The sequence below is a fragment of the Pteropus medius genome, unplaced genomic scaffold, assembly GCF_902729225.1.
Source record: "Pteropus medius unplaced genomic scaffold, Ma_sr-lr_union100, whole genome shotgun sequence".
In the NCBI taxonomy this organism is placed as follows: domain Eukaryota; kingdom Metazoa; phylum Chordata; class Mammalia; order Chiroptera; family Pteropodidae; genus Pteropus; species Pteropus medius.
In genome coordinates, this window is record NW_024351073.1 from 7,088,142 (window position 1) to 7,112,713 (window position 24,572).

Sequence of the window (24,572 nt, forward strand, 5' to 3'; positions counted from 1 at the left end):
GGTAATCCCTAAGCTCTTTAGAGAAGAAGAAACCGAGGCTCAGAAAGATCAATTCACTTGCCTAGGTTCACGTAACTGCTACATGGGAGACGCAGGTGTGTCTGATTCCCCAGCCCGTGCTACACTCACTGTGTGATTCGACTTCTTCAGTCATTACCTTTCCAGTGCTGCAGTTCTCTCATCTGTGAAATGAGATGTTAAAATGGGTCCTCTCTAAGGTGCTTTCACATCTAATAATTGTGGATGCTACTTTCCCAGGGAGAGTTCTAGGGATTAGAAGAGCAAGCCGTCCCAACAACAGCGATCCAGTGCCAAGGACAACACATAACCCTGGAAAAATAGAAACATTCCTTTTATGTCCACGTCATCCTGGGCCTCTTAGACGGTTTCCAACTATCTGAAAAAATGTTCACCTAGAGGAGCAATTCCTTTAAAATTCCTTTTGGGACTCTACCCTCTGTACTAAAACTCTGAACAGCCTGACGGGTTGTATGCAGAGACCTTCTTTTCAGTACCAAAAAGGCTGACCAGGGACTCGGAATACAAGATCCTGAATATCTTCCCCATCTCTACATCATGGAAGCTCCAAGAACCGTGGAAGGCCCCATGACTGAAGGCACTTTATTCCTTCTGCAGTCCACACTCAGAAGAATTACACAGCAAGAGGCATTTATCTTTAGTTTGGCACTATCTCCCTGTCCTCCCTTGGCTTCCTAGCAATAAATAAGACCCTGACACCTTCAGGGAACTGTATGACAGGTTATTTTATTCCTTCCTCAACATAAACTTTTCTAAGGTCATCCGAAAGACAAAGCGTAATGAATGAATTATGGACACTATAGCAAGTTGGTGAGAAAGAGACTTTTAGGCAGAGGGTAATCTTATAATTCTTTGAGTCACCTTAAATGTAATGTCCCAACATTTCCTATCCATCTGTATTGAAGTAACTTTCCTAACTCTTCAGCACCTTCCTGGCTAATTCATATTTCCAAATCACCTTTTCTGTTCAGTAGGATTGTTACCTACCATTAGAATCTGTAAATTTCAAAGTTAACATATGAGAAGAAGAAATGGAGTAAAATCACACGACTTAAAAAAAACAGAAGGTCCTGTTCATTAACAATGGGTAAACTTAGTCTTTTAGAAGTTTTTCTACCATATGATTATTCTTTGGTTTCTTCCAAAAATTTGAACCTGTCCTCTGGCATGTAAAATTATTAATTCAATTAAAATTTATTAGATTTTGACCACCCCAGGATGGCCTTAAGATAAACGAGGAAAGGCCAGCATATCCAGAAATGAGATTCCAAATTCTAGCTTAGAGCCCTCCCTCTGAAATATGTGTGTTCTTCATTTCACTTGGCCTTTGCAGGCATTTTTTCCCTAAATAGACCCCTTCCTTCCTTTCCCTCAAAAAGTGCTTTATACAAAGAAAGTTTTGAATGCCTCCTCTGTTTTTCGATGCTCTGTCATAATTCTGGAGTTTGGACTTTCTGGGAGTGGGACGCCTGGGAGGGGGTTGGCAGGTGAGGTTGGGTGCTTGGAAATGCTGAAGGCTAGTGTTTGAAGAACAAGAAGGACTGGGAGGTAAGAGATAAGAGAGGGGGCAAAGACAGGGAGGTGTTGGAAGGCCAAAGACATGCATTATTTATCCATGTCCTGATTCCATCAAAAGAAGACTTGGGGCAACTGCACAAGTTTGCCAAAGCCCTTGGGAGGGGCAATATCCAGGTGCCTCTGAAAATCGCCTTGGGCATTCAGTCATCGATTACTGATGCCTGGCACACAGTATGAACCACACAGTGGTGCTGCCAAGCTGAACCATGGGTGTATATCAGTGTGTAGCTGAGAGTAACTCCAATCACTACCACGGGGCACTAGCCTATACTACAATGCCATAAAAACACTGTAGAACTCAGAACGCATAAAAGAATTCTGGAACTCAGACTTTTTACCAAACAGACATTCTTACTTCATCTGAGTATGTCAGGTCCCTAGTAGACAACAGGAAGAAGTTGTTTGTAGACAAATTATTATAACAGAGTCTGAATTTTATGGAATGGGACCAGCTGCTGATAGCTACCCTAACACACATACATACACAGACACACAGACACACAGACACACACACACACGACAAATGGAGGTTGATTTTTCTCTCCTGTGATTTCCTCTTGCCTAAGAAGTAATGGGAGGCTGAAAAGCTGTTTGCGGTCCTTTGAAAACCTCCTAAACCTAATTAATCCAGAGGGCTGTCTGAGGTGGTGAAAACTTTGTTTCCCAGAGAACAATGGGTTGAGAGGAAGTGTTAAATATATATAGGTTAATTTCCCAGTAGCCTTGGCTGGGAAACAGAGGAAGGCAAGTATGGACAGCTCCAAAGAGGGGATGGGAAGATGGTAATAATTATTTCCTGGAGTTATTTAGTAACCAGGTTCCCCAAGGGCAGTCTCTTTCTCAGGTGCGGCCTCCTAGCTACCCTGAATTTTGGGAAAACTTGTACCAGATTCCATACCCTCCCTAGAAAGATCCAAATTTTCTTTGCAGGGGCTCTGAAGGTGGAATTTTTGGCAGAACGTGGTGTCGATCAGAATGAGTGATATCCTTGATGTGCTCATAGGCCTTTTCTGAAAGTAAATCAATCTACTTTGCTAGTAGAGTGAGGGAGAAAGTCAGCCCTGATCAGATGGGGGAAGATGGGCCTCAGGCACCAATGAGCCTTTGAAAATAGATCAGAGTCAAGGCTTAGAGTAGAAACAACTAGAACACTGCATTCCAACTGCCGCTTGCGGGCGGGCAACTGATGGAGTCAATTTTTACTATTTCTCACCTCCTCTATTCATCAGCATGAATGGCTGGCGTTCAACAACTCTTTCCTCCTCTCTCTTATCTGGAGACCAGAGCAGAGAATATGGATAAATCGGTATGTTCTCTTTATTGTAAAATGTGTATTTTACTATTTTTTATCATAAAATTGGGATGGGGCGGGGGGGACACATGTTGAGAGTGAAGAACCAAGGTAAATATTTGAAGATTTTTTTCCCCCGGCCTATGATACAACATTAGCCATTCAAACCCAACCCAAATTATCACCTACCAAAACTTTTAATACCATCACTCGATTAGCAGAGAAATTTAAATCAGACCCATCTACATACCAAGACAGAGGTCCACATTGCCCTCAGGGGGTCGAGGTTTGGGGAAGTAGTACAAATATGCTGGCACTCTGGCTACTGCTATTTCTATAAATGAACTGTTTTTTCCTCTCTGATCTAGGAGTCTCTCGTGTTCTGACATCCATGAAATTGGCAGGCTAACCTGTTAGCTTACTAGTGGAGTAAAATCATAGTTCTCATCATACAGCAGGACAATACACAGAATAACTCAGTTTATAACTGGTCCTGTTCCCCTACATCAAACTTATAGAAGGAGCTCAAAGATATATCATTCTTGACACTAGTCCTTGGAAATAAAAATCAATATGCATTCTAAATCAAGCCAATACTAAAAATAAATCTTTAAGACAGAATCCAACAGAGATGGAATTATACTAAGAAGAGTGAAAAAGAAAGTGGGTACTCTACCCTTGGATTGCACAAAAACCGATTAAATTCAGTGTCAGCCTCGAAGGCAGCAACTACATTTGTGTCAATCAGCATTAACTGTACACCGCTCTGTCCCGTCCTTGCTTAGATTCCATCTCCTGCAACCATTGGCTGCAATATCCGTTCTGCGTGGAAGCAGAGCTGGCTCTCTTTCTGTTTCCTGCTAAGAGCTTCTGGATGTAAAGGGGTAGGGATGGGGGCGGGGGACACTGCAGAAAAACAATGGATAACAAGCAGCTATCTCGTACGACCAATGGAAGAATTATTTTGATTCCCATGCGACGATTATCACTAATTTTCACATTTATCTTAAAAGTTTGCATCAAACTAACAAGATCGATTTAAATTCGCAACTCTCATAGCAAAGAATCTCTGCGCTAGGACGCACTATGCGCTTTCAACTCCAATACAGCTTAACAGGAAGAAAGGAGAAGTGTGGCCCTTTCTATCATACAGCAATAAGTTTAAATGAAGTTTCACTTTTCCTCAAAGGTTTTTATGCACCTCATTTGTGCATGAATCAATAAAAGCTTTTTTAAAGCACCCATATTCCTTTTAGAAATAGGAATTCAGAAGCTAAATTAAGTAAAAATACCGGATCGATGATGAAAACTGACCTTATAAAACATACTGCAGAGATAACTGGCCCTCAGAAGAGACTCTCTAGGCTTCTATTTGCAAATGATTGCATTTCTTTATTAAATTACTGTGAGCAAATCAGGGTTTTTTTTTTTTTTTATAACTATATGAGGTCAACCTGTAGTCTGTACAGAATCAAATTAGAACTGTAGCCATACAGATTTACTAACTCATCTTGATGATGCTGGTCACCTTTTCCCTGGGGAGCAAAGGAAGTGCTGGTAAAGTCAGACTGCTGCACATCAGTGAGTCACTCTCACCTCATCAGGGAACTGACGAGCATCAGACAAGGGAACTCATTTCACGTTTTTTCTCATGACATAATGCTATTTTTTTGGTTGTTTATAAAATTACTACGTGCTCATTACAAATTCATTCATTCATTTATTCATTTGACAAATAGTCATCGAATGCCTACTATATGTCAAACACTGTTTTAGGCATTTGGGGCTACAGCAGTGAACTCAAAGATTCCTATCATTGTGGGGCTTACAATCTAGCAGGGGAAGATAGACAATAAACAATAGATCTATTAAAATAAGCATCCAACTGTATAGTATGTTATAGAAGGTGAGATGTGCTATGGAAAATAGAGAACCTTGAGCAGGATAGAGAATCGAGCATGCCAGGAGCTGGAAGAGTCAGGCTGGGTTTTAAATGCTGTGCTAAGGGAGCCTCGCTGGGAAGAACATATGGGGCAGAGAGACGTAAAGATGAAAGAGTTGGCTATGCAGCTGCCTGGGAGAACGTTCCAGACCGAGGGAAGAGCCCGTGCAAAAGTGGCAAACTGGAAGCATGCCTGGTGTATTTGAGGAAGAGCAAGGAGGCCTGTGTGGCTGCAGAGGGGGAGTGAGCGGGGAAGAGAGTAATAGGAGATGGGGTAGGCGAAGTACCAGGCCAGTTCACGCAAGGCCTTGTAGGCCGTTGTAAGCTCGTGCGCGAAGCGGGAGCTGTTGAGTTCTGAGCAGAGGAGTAACATGATATGCACTGTTTTGAAATGATCCCTTTGTTTCTGTGTTGAGAATAGACTGGTAGGGCAAGGGGAGATGGAGGGAGATCAGAGAGACGTCATCTTCAGAAATTCCAGGGAGAGATGAAGGTGGCTCAGCGTAGAGCAGCAGTGGAGATGGTAAAATACGGCACGCATTGTGACTGATTTTGAAGGTAGAGTCGGCGGCTTTTGCTTTTTGATCAGATACAGGGGGTGGGGGAAGGGTAGAAGTCAAGGACAGGGTGTAGGTGTTTGGTATGAGCAACTGGAGGAGGAGGATGGAGTTGCCATGGCCTGAGGCCGATGCAGCAGCCTTTTGGGGGTTGGGGCTACTTGACTGATTCTGAATGCAGAGATCTATTCCGGAGTTAAGTTCTGGACACCTTAAGTTGGAGATGCTCACGTGGATGTTGTGTGGGCAGCCAGATACCCGAATCTGGATTTTGGAGCAGGGGACTGGTCTGGTAACAGAAACGTGATGGTGTTAGAACATTGACAGTATCTAAAGCCTCCTGAAGATAAATTCTTTTAGGTGGACTTTCTGGGCCCAAAGCTCTTGCTGGGGCAAAAGCACATTCAAGTGTTTCACGTGTACTTCCAATCTTTTCTCTAGAAAAGGGGCAACAATTCAGAATCTCACCAGTAGTGTCTTAGAAAACCATTTGTTCCTGAATATTGTCACTTTTTAATCTTAACCAGTCCGATAGTCAAAACCTACCTCGTGTCACAGTTTACAAGTCAGTCATGATTAGTGAGGTCAAAATTGTCAGTAGCCATTTGCCTTCTTTGAAAACTATCTGTTTAAAACTACTTTTTTTCAAGATTTCATACTTTGGATCCTCATACGCTAGCACAATGGCTGGCACATAATAAGCACCACGGAAAAAGACTGGGCAATGAAGATGCTATTTAAAAAAAACAAGGCTCTTCTTAAAAACAACTTTGTTGAGGCACATTTTACATATTATTATTCATCTATTTCAAACGCATAATTAAATAATTTTTAGGAAACTTGCCGAGTGGTGCAACCATCACCGTAAATCAGTTTTAAAATATTTTCATCATCTCAGTAAGATCCCTCATGCCCATTTACCGTCAATGCCCATTCCCGTCCCAGCCACTACTTTCTGTCTCTCTAGATCTGCCTTTTCTGAACGTTTCATATGAAAGGAATCATACAACACATGGCCTCTTGAACCTTGCTTCTGAAAAGCAACTCCTTTTCAGTAGGTCCTTATTCATCAGACTTTAACTCCTTCTGCATCCTCACTGACATTTACCCCCTAAAATCTCGATTCATGCAAACATGCTCTTTTGATGATGGCTTTCTCGCTTTCCTTCAGTTCATGCCCAATTATCCTGAGGAGATAGCCCTCACCGCTCCGCCAGCATCTCGCTCATCCTTTCTGCTCACATCGCTCCAGTGAATACCCACCATTCCTTCTGGACTAGGCTGTGGACCCCTCTGGGACCCCTGTACCACCACAGTTCCTCAGGTGACTGCACCAGGCATACCTTCCCACTTGGTCTCCTAGATTCTTCCCACTGCTCCAATATCATCTTAAGCCAGCTCTGCTTCAAAAGGAAAGCCTTCCTCATTAGCACTAACCAGGCACAGGTACCAAACATCATGCTAATATATGGTGTATAATACGTATTGTATGCTAATATATTCATGTTACCACACACTTATATGAACTGCATTTCATTTTTTATTTTCTCCATGTTATTTTTGTCTGGGACAGAATACCGGGGTCTATTGGACCCAAAGTCTCTTCTGTACTTTGCCTGGATCGGTGCTAATGAAGCTTTCATTCCTTCTCTATGCCCTGCTCCCTGGCCAGCCAAAGACACTGAATTCATACCACAGAGGTCTTTACTATGACTTACCTCTGAGGCTGAAGATAGGCCAGGTCTGAGAAACAGAAAATCCAGGATGCCCACTCTCCCCTTGCCTGATAGCTCACTGTCCAGCTCTGCCAGGTGCATTTCCTAAGGCAATCCCTGTGCTTTCCCACATGATATTGCCTTGACCTCACCCTGGAAGAGGCTACTATCAACACTCAAGGATAACTGAAGGCGGACCATGTCTCCAAGATTATGTTCAATTTATTTTCTAACCTAAGGTCCACTAAGCCCTGAAAAATATGTCAAAAATGACCCAGGGGCTGAGTTCTATATTGCCCCTGTCACATCCCCAGCTTCCTCCATAGTGAAAGCTGCTGGAACCTATGAGAATGACACACACACTCCCTTTCTGCCTCCACTTCCCCCAAATCAGCCAAATCTGAGAGTTCACAACCAGCCAGTAACTCTCAAGCCCTCACACTGCACTCTTCAAAAGGCATTCTTCTCCTTCCCTAGAGATGATTTTAGAAGGGAGACTTCTGTAGTTCTGTGTACCTCAGAACGCACATGATGCTACTCACACACTAATTCAAACATTGATGAAAAATCCGTACCCTCTAGTTCCCTCCCCTTTCAAGTGGATCCAGCTCCATCTTGAAACAATTTCCCCGTCTTCTTTCAGTCCTTCCACGGTCTGTTCGATTGGCTTGGCCAGAGCCTGCATCCACCTCGCGCCAAGCCTGGTTTCACTTATGTCAAAACAGCTTCCATCAAAATACTAGGCTTCTTTTCTGAATTTCTTTTACTGTTTTGAAGTCAGCAGAGAAGAGATACTTAAGAAATTGCAAGCTGACTACCTCCATCGATGAGTCCTGGCTAATGTCAACCACTGTTCTCCAGAATCTCTTCTATACAGTGAACTGAGAACTTTTAAAATGTGATTTCTCTTTTACTTTTCCTTTCTTCTCGAAGGCTTGCTGGCAGACATGGTTGGGCTGGACAGGTCTAAAAATCTATAAAGGTTCATGATGACTGACTAAGTTTTACAATCTTCTTCTCCAAGCGAAGGTTGCTTCTTAGAGGATGGATTTCTTGACCATTTTCCCTGTGGTTTATCCATCTGCCTGATCCTCTGGCCTCTTCTTGGTTTGGAGAATTTCAATTATAAGAAAGCCAAATCGACAGAGCTCTAGCCTAGAAAAACAGATGAGCCAACTCCTTACAGATGTGGACAGAACAATTTTTATATTTTGGCTTCCAATCAGTACACTTTTCATGTATCTGTTGACCAGTTGTAACTGTGACATCATCGCATATCTTTGTGACCCCCGATTCTTAGTTATGTTCAGATACAAGGAAAATGCAGAGGCATTTGTATTTATCTCCTGGGATTTTTAAATAACTGCAACTGAAGCATTAAAGAAACCGTAAGTTATTGGATGCACGAGCATAAATGTTGATACAAAAATGCAAAGCTTGCTGTAATGTGTTTATATTAGAAGCTCCAAAACTAACATGAGTTATAATAGACAATGGGGACAGGTATCAATATTAAGTTGTAACTATATGCTGTTACTGAGTTAACTGCATACACATATCACCTTATTTCAATCTAAAACAACCCCATTAAGGGTCGACATTATGATCCATCTTTTAGAGATGAGAAAACTAAGGCTTAGAGAGATTTACTTGCCCAAGGTCACAGAGCTGCTATGGGTGGAGCTGGCATTCAAATTTCCATCTGACTGCAAACAAACTAGACGATGACCTTGGGACTCACTGTAGTAAAGGCTCATCTTATTGTTTACTATGACCAGGTTTGGATGGAGAAAAAGGGCTGCAACTTCTAACAGCCAAAAGGGGCCTCTCTCTACATTAATACCATAGGAGGTTCTGCTTTAGTGGTATGTTAACATGCAAAATATGCCCCACGCCTGTAAGAAAAGGGCCGTAGGGAAAACAGGAGGTATTTTCAGGCGGGCGCAGAAGGCAGGTGAGTATTTGGGAGGGGTGAGGAGGTTTCTCAGGGTGTGGATGGAAGTGGCATACTGTGCTATTCCATCTCTCAGCTAGGAGCTTGTGATAGTCCCCAAGAACTTTGGAAAAGTAGAGGCGATATTTGCTCAAATTACCTAGAATCAGAAGACTAAGGAACCAACCTGACCCCCAGCCCAGACAAGGCCAAAACAAACAAACAAACAAACAAACAAAAACAAACAAAAAAACAAGGCTAACACAAGATATGCCCGTCCAACATCGGCCTCTCCCCTCGGGTGTACTCTGTAGCTTAGACACCTCTCCTCCTGCCTCACACCTCCCCAGTACCCCCACTCCTGACCAGCACTTCTCAAGCAGAGCTGTACCGGACACTTCTCCCTCTACAATGAACCATCCCTCCTGATTGCAGGCAGTCTGCACACCTTCTGGCTATAAGCTAGGGGTCTCTTAATACCATATTCATTGTTCTGTGGATCCCTGTGGAAGAGAATGTGTGGTCAGCTAGTGACGGGCCAGTCAGAACAAGGAAGAGGCAGGCAAACCTCTGGGCTGAAGTCCCACTCAGACATACCTTCAAGTCAGGACTTGCTGTCCAGCTGATGAGGAGTGTGTTAGTGGCTCATGACCTACAGCTGTGTACTTCATCAGAGTCCACCTCAGCTTTCAAGTCAAGGTATCCCTCTTTTTGGAGCGATTCCTGGCTGATGGGCCATCAAGATGGCGAGACTAGGCTGGCCATTTCCACCCAGTGCGGGATGCCTTTAATGAGCAATCTTCACTGGGGAGCTCTCAGTGGGGCTGGCTCACTTTATCAGGTCAGCAGCATGGCGTGCAGCTCCTCCTGCCCTGTCTGCTTCCTCCCTTTTCCTTTCACAGGTGTTATCCCAACATATATTCTGCACTCTTAGCCCTAACTCAGCACCTGCTTCCTGGAGGACTCCACGTGGAAGAGCAATATGATGAGAATTAACAAACTATTTCCCTAAAAGGGGATGATGAGAAATCACGGTAGTCAAAGAAGGCCTGTCAGAAATGAACAGGACTCAGCTCCTCTGGGTAGAGCAGCACCAGCAGAGCACTCTTGAGAAGTCACGTCGGATGAATGACAATCACGAAGAGTTAGTTCCTTTAAATCTGTTGGCTGGTAGCCGGATACGCAACAGCAAAGGGCTCCTTTGGACTGGGACTCTCTTTACTCAATACCTAAGCAGCTTCAGCCAAATTCGCCCCATACTGATTACAGCCAACTATATTTGGATATAGTTGGTACTGGAGCAAGGTTATACTTCCTTCAGGTGTCAGCACTGCCACTTGGGCCATGGGCAGGACACTTAACATCAGAGGCTAATCCCTTAGTCTCATCCACCTGTGGGTTTTGGAGACGATTAAATGAAATAACAGATTAAGCCGGCTGCTTTGCCAGCTGGTTTCCTGCCTGGCACATAGTAAATGTCAATAAATGTTCGTTCCTTTCCCTTTTGGAAATTTGCTAGGTCATCATGGGTCAACCAGTGAAGCTTGTCTGCGGCTATTGTCCTGGATGAAATCCTGGAAAGGTAAACTCACAGAAGAGAGTGGTCAAAGGCAATTCTGTGGTCAGCATGGAGCAAAGAACCACAGTGAAGATGGGGAAAAGGAGTCCCTGGAAAAATCAAATTCACGGGGACAAGCAGAGACTCAGAAACATTAGGAAACAAAGATCTGAAAAGGTAAGGCAAATGCGCCTTACACACAGAGCCTCGTCAGCCCCTTGAGGCAGAGAGGCACTTCAAGGGTCTTGTGGACCTGAGCCACTGAATGGAAAAGTATGGCTGTGTGTGTGCACACGTGTGTGAAGCGCAGTGGGGATGTGTGGATCCGGCTAGTATAGACAGAGTCTGGTCAACTGCAGGCCACATTCTCTGCCAGAGAGAGATGAGACAGATGTCTTTCAAAACACAGACCGACGGTGGCCTCCTGATTCACTTCCACGTCCATCTGGCCAGGGTCAGGCTCCCAGCTCCGAGAGCAACTACATGTTTTCTGGCCTGACTTGAACTCTGAGGATGGTCCCAGAGGCCCTGGAATTGCCCCAGAACTCAGGGTGGAGTCTGGGAGGCTGCCTATCCCAACCAAGCTGTGACATGGGCTGACCCCTGAATATTTTGTAAAATATATACGCTGCTCACATTGATATAAGTGACTGCCACAAATAAATCAGATGCACGTGTGTGTGCAGGGAGACACTGCCTCTCCAGCATCTGCTCCGCCCTCACCCACCTGTCCTCCATTTATCACAAATATCTAGATGATGACCCTCCCTTTGGGTTCAGCTGCCTCCTGTACAAGGGACTCTTTCGCTTTTCTGAGGCAAGAGTTTTTAAAGCCTGATTGTTTTAATATAAATGTTTCGCCATATCACAATGCCATTAGATAGTCAACACCGTAATGTTTTTTAAATGACGAGAGGTTCTCTGCAGACACGTGATTTCAATTCCAGGGGAAACCACTCCCGGCATGAACAGCCAGCTCCTCTGCTTTTGTATGAGGTACAAGCAGGTGTGAGCATTTGAGTCACAAGCGTGTTTTAGAATATTAGGAACTCACTTCCTTACCAAGAGTTCTCAACAGGAAGTAGCTGGCAGACGGCACACACTAGACTTGGAACTCTCCTACTCAGAACGAACAGAAAACATCCAAAATTGAAATCAGAGCCATGAGCTGCCTGGAAAAACAAACATCCCCCAAAATTATTTCTTGAACTGCATACCAGGAAGCGTATGATCTGGAAGAATCTGAAAGGTGGGGGGAGAGACGAAAGCACTGACCAGAGGACCTTCTCCCATCCGGGGAGAAAGTTTCCATTGTTCCATTGAGACTCACGAATCCCTCTCAAGGATAAAGGAGCATCTTCACTTGTTCTAGCTCCCCAAGCTGGGGAGCGAACTGCACCCATTCCTCACAGATGGGGGCCCTGTGAGGACGGCAGCAGTCCTGGGTCAGGGGCTGGGCACCCAGTTCACCAGATACTTAGGGGGCTTGACATGGGCTCCAGGAAAGACTCAGGGCATGTGTTGTCTAGCAGAGCAATGATCAGTCACGAGGGGAGATTTTTTTTTCTCCTGTTAACTAACACTTTGCCTATTGAGCACTCTGCAGTGACTTCCTCTTAAAGAGACCTTGCATAGTCTTTTAAAATTAGCTCTTATGGCCTGAGAGCATCAAGATGAGATTTATTTATTTATCCTCCTAACTTCCTCAAAAGATTTATATATCGGCACCACCTGTTCACAAAAGGCCCACCTCCCAGGACTTCGAGCAAAAGGAGAGGATTCTGAGATGTGACTTAAGGGAGAAAAAGTTAAGTTTGGGAAAGTAGATCTGTGGAAAATCTCAGTATTGCTGTTTCTTAAAGAACTGGAAAGAGAGGTCTTTAAGTTATCAGGCACAAAGTTTGTAAGGTCCAATTTCATCCGAAACATCTTTAAAACATATAAATAAATATATGGCTAAGTCCAAAGTGGCCTCTCATGAGCCATTTGTAATGACCGAAGTTCCAGATCAAAGAGCCTACAGACCTCATGTAAAGAAATGCTTGTTTGTTTTTTTTTTTCTTCAAAGTTTAGATGTCTCAGTTCCCTCTCCCCCAGGGGCAGAGGTGAAGGATAGAAGGGGAAAAAAGCAACTTAGAGGAAGAATAAGAAAAGTGAGTTTTCAGATTTCATTCTTTTCTTAAATCCCAATAGGATCAATTATTGAAGTTCTATTTTAAATGCCCTGCCTCCGATTTCAAGACAAGAACACAAAGACGTCTCTCGGACACGGTTGACCCTAATCAGACTCTGCCCCGGCTTCCGTGGACAGGTGTGGAGGCTGAGGAGTGATAACTAGCCCTCAAGAGCTCCCGCCCCCAGCCCACCGGGAAAGGGGAGGTCCCGGTGAGACATTCACTAGCAGACCAAGAAGGGAGTCGCTCTTGTGCCAAAGAAGAGATTGTCTCTGAAATTTAAGAAAATGATATAAAGAGACCGGGTTCAAAAACTGAGCGCAGACACCGGGCTCAGGGCTGACAAAGCAGTGAAGAAGGCAGCGGGCCTCTGCCCTCTCAGGTCTCACAGTCAACTTGTAATTAATTCTAAAAATTAATGTGTCGGTTATATAATTATATGTTACAGTATTGAAATAAAACTTTACAACAAAATAGCGATATAAAACATAAATATTAACATTTATTAATAATTAGGTAAATGTTTAATAAAATAATTAAGATATCAGTATATAAAAGGATGAAAAGATAATATGAATTTACAATAGTCTATACATTTAAAAATGATATTAATTGTATGAAGAATGTTCCAACGGAAGCAGAGTTTACTTCAGAGGCTTCTAAAAGAGGGACTGGCCTGCTCGGGGAGTGAATGTGGACAGGCCAGGTTCTCCTCGGAAGTATCAGAGGTCAGAGGTCAGAGGTCCAGCGGAAGTTAGCTTAGCTGGGCTGGGAGGAGGAGGAAGTGAGGAGTCTGGATTGGAAGGGAGCAGAGAAGGGGTCCAGGTAGAAGTCAAAACCATGTTTAAGGCCCTGTGCCGGGAGTCTGGCTATGAATTCTACCTCAAAATGGAGATGTCATACAGGAAAGCCTCTTAGATGACTAGTGAGTGTCCTCTCAAAATTGATGTCCACTTGGAACCTCAGAATGTGGCTTTAGTTGGAAAGAGGATACCTTTTCCAAATAACATGAACCCCAGGAACATCTTTGCCAGCTGTTAGTGACCTCCCAGTCACAGGCCTGTGACATGCGACCTCCTGCCCCAGCGTGCGACCTTGAGGTACCCTGAGCTTCACAGAGCTCGGACCACTGATTGGTGACGCCCCCTGGGTCAGAGCCAACGGGCACGAACTGTGCCGTCACTTCAGCCTCTCTCCTCACTAAACACACTTCAGAGGATTTTTTAAAAAGCAAACAAACCCGATGAAGATGTCAACGTTTACCATTCACGTTTCACATGGGCTTCTAAAGGACCCTCGACTTTGGAACAAACTCAGTTTTCTCTTTGTCTCTCCTCCTACGGCATGTGACATTATCAGACAACGTGCTTTAACTTGGCAGTGGCTCCTTCCTTTTCCTGTAGCCCTCCTGTTAGCTGAGCACGGACAGACATGCCCCATAACAGAGTGAAAGACTTCTAAACAAATGAACAAACAAAACAAAACAGAAACCAACTCATAGATACGGAGAACAAATTGATGGTTGGCAGAAGCGGGGTGGGGTGAGGGAAGGGGCAGAAAAGGGGAAGAGGATTAAGAAGTACAAACTTCCAGTGATAAGCCACAGGGATGAGGTCTGCACAGGGAACAGAGTAAGATAACTGTGCAGGGGCTGATAGTTACTAGACCTGTTGTATAAAATGTTGAATCACTATGCTGTACATCTAGAACTAATATAATATTGTATGTCGATTATGATTAAAAATAAATAAATTAAAAAAAGAAAAAGACTTCGGTCATTTGCATGGCTTAGACCTCACCTAAAAGTTCCTGTGAAGGGAGGAGTCTCGTTCATACCTTCTTTAAGACGTGCCCACATTTCTAATGGGCGCCTTCACCTAACAGGGCTCTTTTTCCCTTCCTTAGATAATAATGTTTGGATTTGCTACTCACAGCCTTATGAGTAGGAGAGAGTAGGGCGAAAGGTCAAGAGAACAGTGTTGGGGACAGGAGACCGATGAGAGCTGCTGGGTGACACATTTCACGCCCTCGCTGCTGTCATCAACGCCATCTCGCTTTGGTGTAGGTCTTTACATCCTATGGTATCATCACTGTCTGACCACTACAAACGTGGGTGAGGAAGATGTGACTGTCTCCGGGCTGTAAGTGATACAGCTCAGGAGTAGAGATGAAGGAGCTTCACAGACACCATCTGGACTCCTGGTCCAGTGCTCCTTCCTCCCTCGGCACAGAGGGACAAGAGATGGTGAAGCTGCTCTTTTAGGAACCAGCTGAACTCTGGCCAGGAAGACCTTCCAGAATTCTCCCTGTGCTGCAGAGAGGGTGTGATGTTTACTGGGGAACGGCCTGGGTTTGATTTAGCAGCGTATTGGACAGAATGAAGATTTTGGAGTCTGGCAGATTTCGGTTTGAATCTAAGATTCTGTCACTTACCAGTTGGGTGATCTTAAAACAAATTTTTTCTTTTTTGCCTCAGTTTCCTCATCTGAGATGGGTTATTATGAGAATTAAATGATATTTTGATGTAAAGCATAAGGCACACAATTGTGATACCTGAAAAGTATGCATGATGATTACATCCAAACTTATTGGGCTGCCTATGGAGACAAGTCAGTTAACTACATATAAAAATCCCCTCTGGTGAAGGGAAGGAATGAAAACCCACATGATGAAGATGAAAATGCTGGGCAACTGGATACCAGCCCCAGAGCCCTGGCTCAGGGAAAGTCAATCCCACTTCAGCCCCAGGAGAGGCTGTCTACCCGCCAAGCAAGCCGACCTTCTAACCTGGCATTCTAGAGCATCACATGGAGCCACCCCATCACAGTGCATAGTCTCAGCTAGAAAGAAGCCTGTTTTGAGGGAGAAAGAAGACAGGGAAAGTTTCCAGAAATATCTGTCTACCAATGTAGGGCTTCCTGTTCCACCTCTTCCCAACCCCTGGAGGGGCAGGTCCTCTCTGAAAATTCCACAGGACCTGGGGCACCCTCCAGTGCCCAGCCCTGGGCTGGTCACACTCACCTTGGCACTTGATGATAAAACTTTTACAAACTGGTCCCTAGTGGTTTTCACACATACGCCATGTCAATCAACAAGACCGTGTATACCTTTAAGTGGGTTCATGGCCCTTTTGCAACCACTTGTCCCTGCCTCCCCCACATCCTCCCACAGCGTGCAGTGTATACCTAGGCACACTGTAACCAACAGTCACGACCCATCTAACAATGGAATTGAATCATTTACCCTCTGTATTAAGTGGTAGAAAAATGCATTCAGAGTATCAACAAGGCAGTGATTTTAAAAACGTGGGAGAATTTTACAAAAAGCGCATTTAAACATGAGGTCACATTTTCTAAATGTGAATCACTGTAAGTGAGGGAAGGGGGTTTCAAAACAATAATAGCTACTATAATTTATATGCATATTGCCATGGTCCACATGCTGTGGTAAGCACATTGAGAAAATCACATTCTTTGTGAGTACATTCTTACAGAAAACTCATATGGTGAAGTATATTGAGTAAAATGTGAAAATCACTCCTTCGTATCACCCCTAAAACCACTCCCATAACTTGACTGTCAACTTTTATTTTATGGTATATACTAAACTTATAGATGAGGATATATTCTCCTTCATGACAACTTCCTGAATTTACAGTCTTACGGGGCTTCCCCACCTTAGAAAATATTCTATTTCCTTCCAATACTTTCACAGATTAGATTTTTATGTTTAGCTCTTTATTCCATAATTAATTTATTTATATATTTAAAGCAGAACCTAATTTTATATTCTTCTCTAAAAAATTTTGGCTAATTATTTCAATAAAGTTTATTAAACACACTGTCATTTATCCTCCAGTTTTGAAATGTCTCCTTTTTATACACCAAATTTCCTGACATATATGAACCTATTTTGGATTCCCTACTCTGTTCTGCTGGTCTGTTTGTGAATTCCTGTGCCACACTGTTTGAACTACTATAGCTTTAAAGTATAGTTTGCTGTATGGTGAAAGAACATACCCCCTCTTCATTATTATTTTCCCCCAAACTTCATATTTATTTACTTTTACCCCTTTCAGCTGAATTTTAATTCATCTGCTTAGGTTCCAAAATAATTCTTTACAGATTTTGATGGAAACTGCATTTATTTATATCTAGGAAAGGAAGATAGTAGAATCTAGTATCCTTAAAGGACTGTCTGCAGGGCCCATTTGCTAGTACGAGAACTGTGGTTGTGATTTGTATTCTGAACAACTGTCCCTGATTTGATGATACAATAACTTAAGATTTTCCCCATTAAAAAGCAAACAGCTAATTTACCTAGCCAGCTCTAGTGGTCAGCTTTGAATCTTTAAAGAAAATCTCCACACTGTAATCAGATCCCACAAGTTTTCAACTGAAGTTATAAAATCCAAGAAGATTTTCTTTGAAAGTTGTTTCTTACCAAATCATAAATCAAAGGTACGCAAAAGTTACAAATTCAGACATTCCCCTCACATAATTATTTCAAATCACCCTCTCCTCCATTCTAACCTGAGTTCCAGAGTGCAGTGTTTATGATATAACTATAGCTCTCTTGGCATAGCTTTCTCAAACTTATTACCATAGACATTTATTGGAACAAGTCCAATTTTAAACTGAAAACAGTACTTTAAAAGAGATTTTTAAATTCTGGCATCCTTGTTTATGTAATAATTACAATTCAATAAAAAAGTCATAATATTAAAATAGTGAGAGTTCTTTTAGAGATGCTTGACCAGATTATTCCTTAAAAAGAAAACAAACAGAAAAACAAGAAAGGTTTAAACTTGTTTCAGAGTGTAATAAGAGATAGAAACAAGATCTGTATTCAAAATAGACAAAAATCTAGTGCTGATGCTTGAGGGCAGAGGAAAGGAAAGCATACATATTCTGTAAAAATACTCCTCATATTTTTTCCACACTTCAGGAGATATAAAGATAGCAACTTAACATGACTAAAGTGCAGAAATCACAAGCAGGAGCAACAATTTCTCTGTCCAAAAGATTGAAAATCTCTCCTTCCTGAGATGTGACACAGACCTCTATCTCATGTAATAGCACATTCAAGGAGTTAGTGGGAAAACCAACTGTGGCCCATGTAAACAATGGAATACTACTCAGCAATGAAAAAGAATGGACTATTGATACATGTAACAACATGGAAGAATTTCAAATACATTATGCTAAGCGAAAGAAGCTAGACCTAAATGGCTACATATGATTCCATGTATAAGATATTCTGGAAATGGAAAAACAATTGAAAATATTGGTGGTTGCCAAAAGTGGGGGAGAGGAGAGGCTATGACTACGAGAGAGCACTTTTTAGGGTGATGGAATGGTTCTTTGAGTCTGGTGGTGATTCACGTGACGTGTTTGACAGGATTCACAGACTGACACAACTAGAAAGGTCTTCCTTTAGTTTCTTTCTTAGGTTAGCATAATGTCTCAATTTTGTACATAATGTCTCAAATGTCTCAACTTACTATATTTAAATCCTTTCTTCTGAAATTGGGGGAAATCCATTGTGCTAAAGAATGTAAGCATATTATGCCTCAATATATTTATTATCATCATCGTAATTAAAAAATACTCTTGCAAACTAAACTCTCACCCTGTCTTTCGATACCATCTTCCATCCATCAATAGTGTGTCAGCTATTTATTTGCTTATGTAGGAAGGAATCATTTAATGGAAGTGAAGTGTACAAAACTGAGTCTTTCTTGCTGGTTTGTGCTCTTCATTTTTCTAGTCACCTAGAAATCACCTTCTCAGGCCTTCCACAGAGCCATGTGGATGTTCTCTAAAGCAAATCAGGTTAACTATATTAGCCGGTGCTGGGATGATGGTCTCAGGTTCCTGGATCAGAATCTGATCCCATGGGATATTCTAAACGTGTCCCACATAGCTTTGGTCCAAATTTATGGATTTTCATGGACGGTCAACTTAATTCCATGAGAGAACCAACTAAAGGCATTCTGATATTTGACCGCATTTAGAAAAGTATACTGACCTCATCAAAGGAGGTGATAATCCTGTTCTGGATAAGACTGAATGTAGAGTTCAGGGATCAAGATTTAAAACTGGTGATTCTGTCTTATGATGAGTAGCTGAAGAGACTACAGGTACTTACTCTGGAGAAGACAATGGTGGTTGAGTGGGGAGTAGGAGGGATAGAATGGTTTTATACACAAATATCTCAATGGCTATATGAAGACAGGGGTAGACCACTTCAGTGTGGCACGGGTTATAGGATTAGCACCAATAAGAAAATTAGAAGGAATGGAAGATATTTGACTTTATGACAAAGGCTTTTCGAATGCCCAGTGCTATCCCATGATGAAGTAGCTGCCTTCTGAGGTAGGGAGGCCATTGGGGATGCTGCAGGCTGGGTTTGGGATTTGGTGGGACGCTGGATGAAAGGACCTACATGAAAAGAAAGGACCAATCGTGTTGAACTTGGTGGTCTAACGGTTATGCCACACCTGAGAAAGGATGGGTTTTCTGGGGAAGGGACTGAAGGTGAGGGAAGGCAGGGAAAGAATGGCATGGACATATGGAAAGACGGTGGAGAAAAGAGGAGACAAACTTCAACGCATTTTGCCTGCGTAGTGTGGGAAATGAATGTGTGCATGGCTATCCGGCATCTGATCATACTTTGGATTTGTGAGGAGCTCCCATTATATGAGAGGTGGTGAAGAAGAGACATTTACTCTCTGTCCTCATGCCCAAGTACCAGTCCACCGGCACAAGACTTAGATGTGGTCCCCTGAAGGCCGTTGCCTGCCACTCTGGATCATACGGAAGTGATGTGAAGACACAGGGACAGTCACAGGAGTCTAGCAATGGTGGTGGTGGCCGTAGCGGTGTCCTTAGGAGACTTCCTGTGTCATGTGTTCTTGGCCATTTGGTTCTTGCCCATTCTCTTGAGTCCAGGCCTCAACACTTCCATTGGCTCCTGTGAGCTACCCAACATCCTGTCACTATATATTTTTTCTGCTTAAATGAACCAGAATTAATTTCTGTTATTTGCAACCTCAAAACCCTGTTAGGATCACAGGGATCGGGAAAGGAAAGATTTAAGAGCTACCTTACATTGTCCTTGTGTCATATATGATGAAACTCTAAAAGTTACATAATGTTGGTTGTATTGGAAGAACTTTTTTAAAAAAATTAGGCTCTCTACTTTTACCCCCCACCCTTAATTGCTTGCAAGATTCTGAAATAGTAAATCTACCGGGTAGTGGTAGAAGCCAGCATACATACATTTTTTTGGCCCTGAAATTTTCTAGGTAATTCAAATGTAGACTCATTTAACACAATTTGTCTGTATTACCAAAGTCTTTTCGGTCTCCTCTGTTTCAGGCCAAATCCGACCAACCTGCAAGTGTCTGCAGGGTAAGTCTCACCTCCCGCCCTCCTCCTCGTGAGCACACAGCTCCTCACACAAAAGCCACATCCCCCAGGCCTCTACTCTGTCCTCTCGCCCTCCGGGGAACACAGCAGATCTCGCTTATGCGTCAAGTTCCGATTTAAGACCAGCCTCTCCCGTGAACTCTTTCTCATCCATTCCGACATAGGATTTTTTTCATAGAATCCTATGATCTCAGAGAGCTGGAAGGGTCCTCTAGCTAACACATGCCATCTATGTCATGTCATTAAATCACACTTATCTTTCATTAGAATTAATTTCTTATATTTTATTTCAAAACTCGTTATATTTACATCTTGTCTAAGCCCATAAATTTTCTCTAAGCAACTCTATAGAGACGTAGTTGGTGCCTAATATCATTAAGGTTGATGACCATGGACTGTATATCTCATTCTTAAGCGGTGCCATTTCTCGAGGAGAAAAATAAAGCTTTCTCCATTCTAGGGATATCTCTCTGTTGGAACAGTTGCATAAACTTTTTATAGATATTAAATCTGTCTGGTTCTTAATCTAGTCTGGAACGCTAGGTCGAAAACTGAGCCATTCTCAAAATGACAAATCCTGAAGCATTTTCCCCACCCAGAGCAGCAGGAGAGGCTGAAAGGCAGTCCTTGCCTTTGAGCAGACAGAAAAACATCCTGAGACTTACATGTACCAACTCGCTCACCCGAACGATCCTTGGCTCTGGAGCATAGCTGGAAAGTGGCCATTAAGGGCAGAGGGTGTGAAATGACTCACTAATAGGCCATTAGAGCTACTTCAATCAGGAAATTCAGAAGTGATATATGTCTATGGGAATCCTGATACTTCCCCAGCACCCCGCCAAAATAAGCCTTTTGCTGGGTTATAACAAAGTATTTCTTCTATCTGTAATGATTCTATTTGGAGCCACTCAGCAGAAATGTGCAATCTTTGGGGGTAATATAATAATTTTGGTGACAAGGAGGCCACCTTAAGATTACATACACTTTGTACTCTTTTCCCTGAAGCCCTTCACATATGTTTTGTTTGATTCTCCCAACAATTTTATAAGGGGGGTAGCACAAACAGAATTCTTCTCATTTTACAGATGGGGAAGCTGGGGCACTGAGGGATGAAGTAGTCTAGTGAAGAGGTGGGGCATCCTGCACATTCTAGGGGCCTCAATCTGTAAGCTGTGGAAGCATCGGAGTGGCCGCCATCACTCACATCTTAGTGCTAGAACTGGGAATAACGTTTGGGTTATATCTGGTCCACATCCTGCCTACGTAGGCATTTGCTTATTGTTGCTCTAACGCCACGCCCCAGAAGCAAAGCCCCGGAGGCTTAGAACAGTGGGTCTAGTCGAGGAGCAGGCAGTCTGTACTGGGTGTGGTCTCCATAGATTTACCCAGATGCCACCTCCTGAAGCCAGTTCAGCCACAAAGCCTGTTTCCTCATCCATACATGAGGGCTCTGGGTCTGAAGTAATGGGTCTCTAGGGGTCGTTTTCCTGGCCGATTATAAGAATCATCTGGGGAGGCTTCTGTTTGAAGATGACACACATTCATCACACGATTTAAGCAAAAAGGTATAAGAAATCACGCGTCACCATTACCTGCTGGTGACAGGAAAGCCGCAACACAAACATTCTGAAACAGGCGGCCACCATCAGAGGAACTCCTATGCTCCTGAGGAATGTTTTACAAGTACAACCTCGCTCAGAACGGGGCAGGTGGGGGCGGTGGTGGCAGGGGCACCGTGATCTGCGTTTCATAAAATGCCTCTTGTGGTACAGCCAAATCCACAGGAAGGCCTTCGGGAGCCAGGGGCATCAGTGATGAACAGGGAGCCTTCTTGTGGAGATGGGTATAACATAGCACGTTTTTCGGAGAGAACTCTCCCAGTCACAAGGTGTCATCTGTGTTTCCTTAAGGCTGGGATCGCCACTCTAGGGGCTACGAGGAACTGGCCCCCAAGAGCAGAAACAGTAAAAAAGAGAGGAGAGGTGGTAAGAGCCGCCCAGTAACGGCTGTGCACCTGCAGAGGTCCCACCTGCCCCACCCACACATACACAGAGGTGATGCGCGAATGGGTGGGTGGGCAAGGAGACCCCAGAAACACCTGGATCCGGTCCAGAGTAACAGACGTGGTTTTGAGCAGGAAGGGCCTAGAACTTGGAGCAGAATCCCTGGTGCGTCAGCACAGTGGAGGGGAGAATGAGGGAAGAGAAAACAGGGTAGGGGCAGGAGTGGTCTTAACGGAATCTAGAAGGCGAGTCCAAAGCCTGAGAGAATTCTGATGTGATTATTCAGCTCTAAGCATGTAAGGGAACACTGAGTCGAGGTGTCTGGAACATTCCTTAAGACTTATTTCATATTAAGTCCTCATACTCAACTACTTCTCTTCTGGGAAGACAGGGCTAAGGTGGCAGAAACAAACAACAAACAAAGATGGCAGTAACACATTTAGTCACTGCAAGAATTGTTCCTTCACTAGAAATTAATACACTGGGTCTTGGATGCCAGTCTCCTGGGAGTTTGATTAGCATGTCAGTCCCGAGGCAGCTGATAACAGCTGGTATTTGGACAGAATTGGATTTCTGGACCTCTGTGGCCACACTGCGAAGCTACCAGCTGGCTGTGACATAGGGGTTTGAAAAGGCCAGTGGCACACCTTTAGGAGATAGTGGGTCAGGACTGGGGGCTCCGGAGTTATTACCAAAAACTGCTGGGACCATGGAGGTACAGTGACTCCCCCTCCATACTCTCTGCCAAAGACCTTTCTCAAATTTGCGAATACGTATGAAAATCTTACAAAGATATACAACTTGCATCATCTAATTACACACTTAATAAATCACCCGTGGGGAAAGAAGAAAGCCATACAGTGTTCTGAGGGGAGCATATGGTCACGAGGCACGAACAGGGATCAGATGGTAAATCCGATTGGCTGCAGGCAGGCAGCTGCAGTGTCCTGCTCCCTGTGCACCTGGCACACACCTGGCACGCACCTGGCACGCACCGGCCCCGAGCTCAGGGCATGGCCCCTCACAGGGCTGCAGCTTTTGCAGCTTCCCCAGCAAGGCGTTCGCATGACAGAGGCACCTGGGAGACACACATCTGCTACCACGCCCTTTACCCTGGCAGTGTCTCCCAGGCCTGAACCTCCCCGGTATCCACTTCCCAGCCTGGCGGGTACTATGGGCTCCAAAAACCCGAGCATAGGACACTTTGAGGCAGGTGAAGTCTGCTTATCTTTTGAGATTCTCTGACTTCTACCTCCTAGGACATGTCTTCTCACAGCAGAGTGTTATAATAGTTAAGCTATTGCTTACAACTAAGATTGATCACAATTATTGGATGTCTGGAAAACACAGACCTTTATTTGGATTTTGGATTACTGTGGGCTACACAGCCTGGCTACTCTGAATTTGTTAGAAAGACAGAAATCTCAGTCTCCTCCCAGATCTACTGCATAAGAACTTGCATTTTATCAAGATCCCCAGGTGATTCACGGGTTAGAATTCATCTTATTGTTCTGAGTTAATATTTTTCTCCTGGTAAATTAAGATCTAAATAAATATAATATGGGTAGTCTTTAAGACAAGTATTCTTTCTTTCTTTTTTTTTTTTTTTACTTGTTTTTGCACCATGGACCTCTCCAATGTCTGGTAAAGTCTCAAAATAATATTTTTAAATGCATAAAATACTTAGGATTACAAAGAAGACCAATTATGTTGAAATACAATATAAATATTTAAAAATGTATAATATAATACCAACCCATGTGCTTCTTTATAACACATTAGGTAAGAATACCTAGCAACAAGTTTATTAACTGACATATTTTCAAAGTAGTAATGAGTGTAGATGACATTGGAAGATCTCTGGTACAAATAATATGTATCATTTTTACTGTTGACACAGGCATGAAGACAGCTAATATTGTGTTTTGTTGCCTGCATTCATTATTAAAGGAAAACTAAATTCGAGCTATAATTTAGTGACAGTAAATATTTAATTTTCTTTCTTTCCAGTTTCATAGCGTCTCTCTGAAATCTATTAATAGAATCTAGGTTCAGAGGAAGAGATACTTAGGGATCTTTTGCCCCTAGCCACGTCTCTGTCTGATCTTAAGTTTGGGCACAAGCTGGTCAAATCATTTCCTTCTCTGATAGTTACTGCATTTGCCTTTTTGGCCTATGTCAGCTGGCTTCCACAAGAGTTCCTACCACAGAGAGAAGCTCTAAGATGTTTAATAAGCACTTGTGATCGAATCCTGTAGGTTAGGGTCTAAATATTTCTGAAATAGACATGCTAGGCTACATTCTGAATCCTATTACACAGAGTAACTAAAATAATCCCATTTCATAGGA

General features: G+C 43.2%; 1 protein-coding gene across 7 annotated transcripts in view; it reads right to left on the reverse strand.

Moving 5' to 3' along the window:
- PDZD2 (PDZ domain containing 2) overlaps nt 1–24,572 on the reverse strand; it is a 202,654-nt gene that overhangs the window by 85,762 nt on the left and 92,320 nt on the right. The window contains exon 1 of one of the 7 annotated variants that reach the window (XM_039842729.1): nt 158–1,391. The exons of the other annotated variants lie outside the window; for them this stretch is intronic. The gene's annotated coding sequence lies outside the window, so the exon portion shown is untranslated. Of the gene's footprint in view, nt 1–157; nt 1,392–24,572 lie in introns of those variants that run through there. 7 annotated transcript variants of the gene reach the window in all.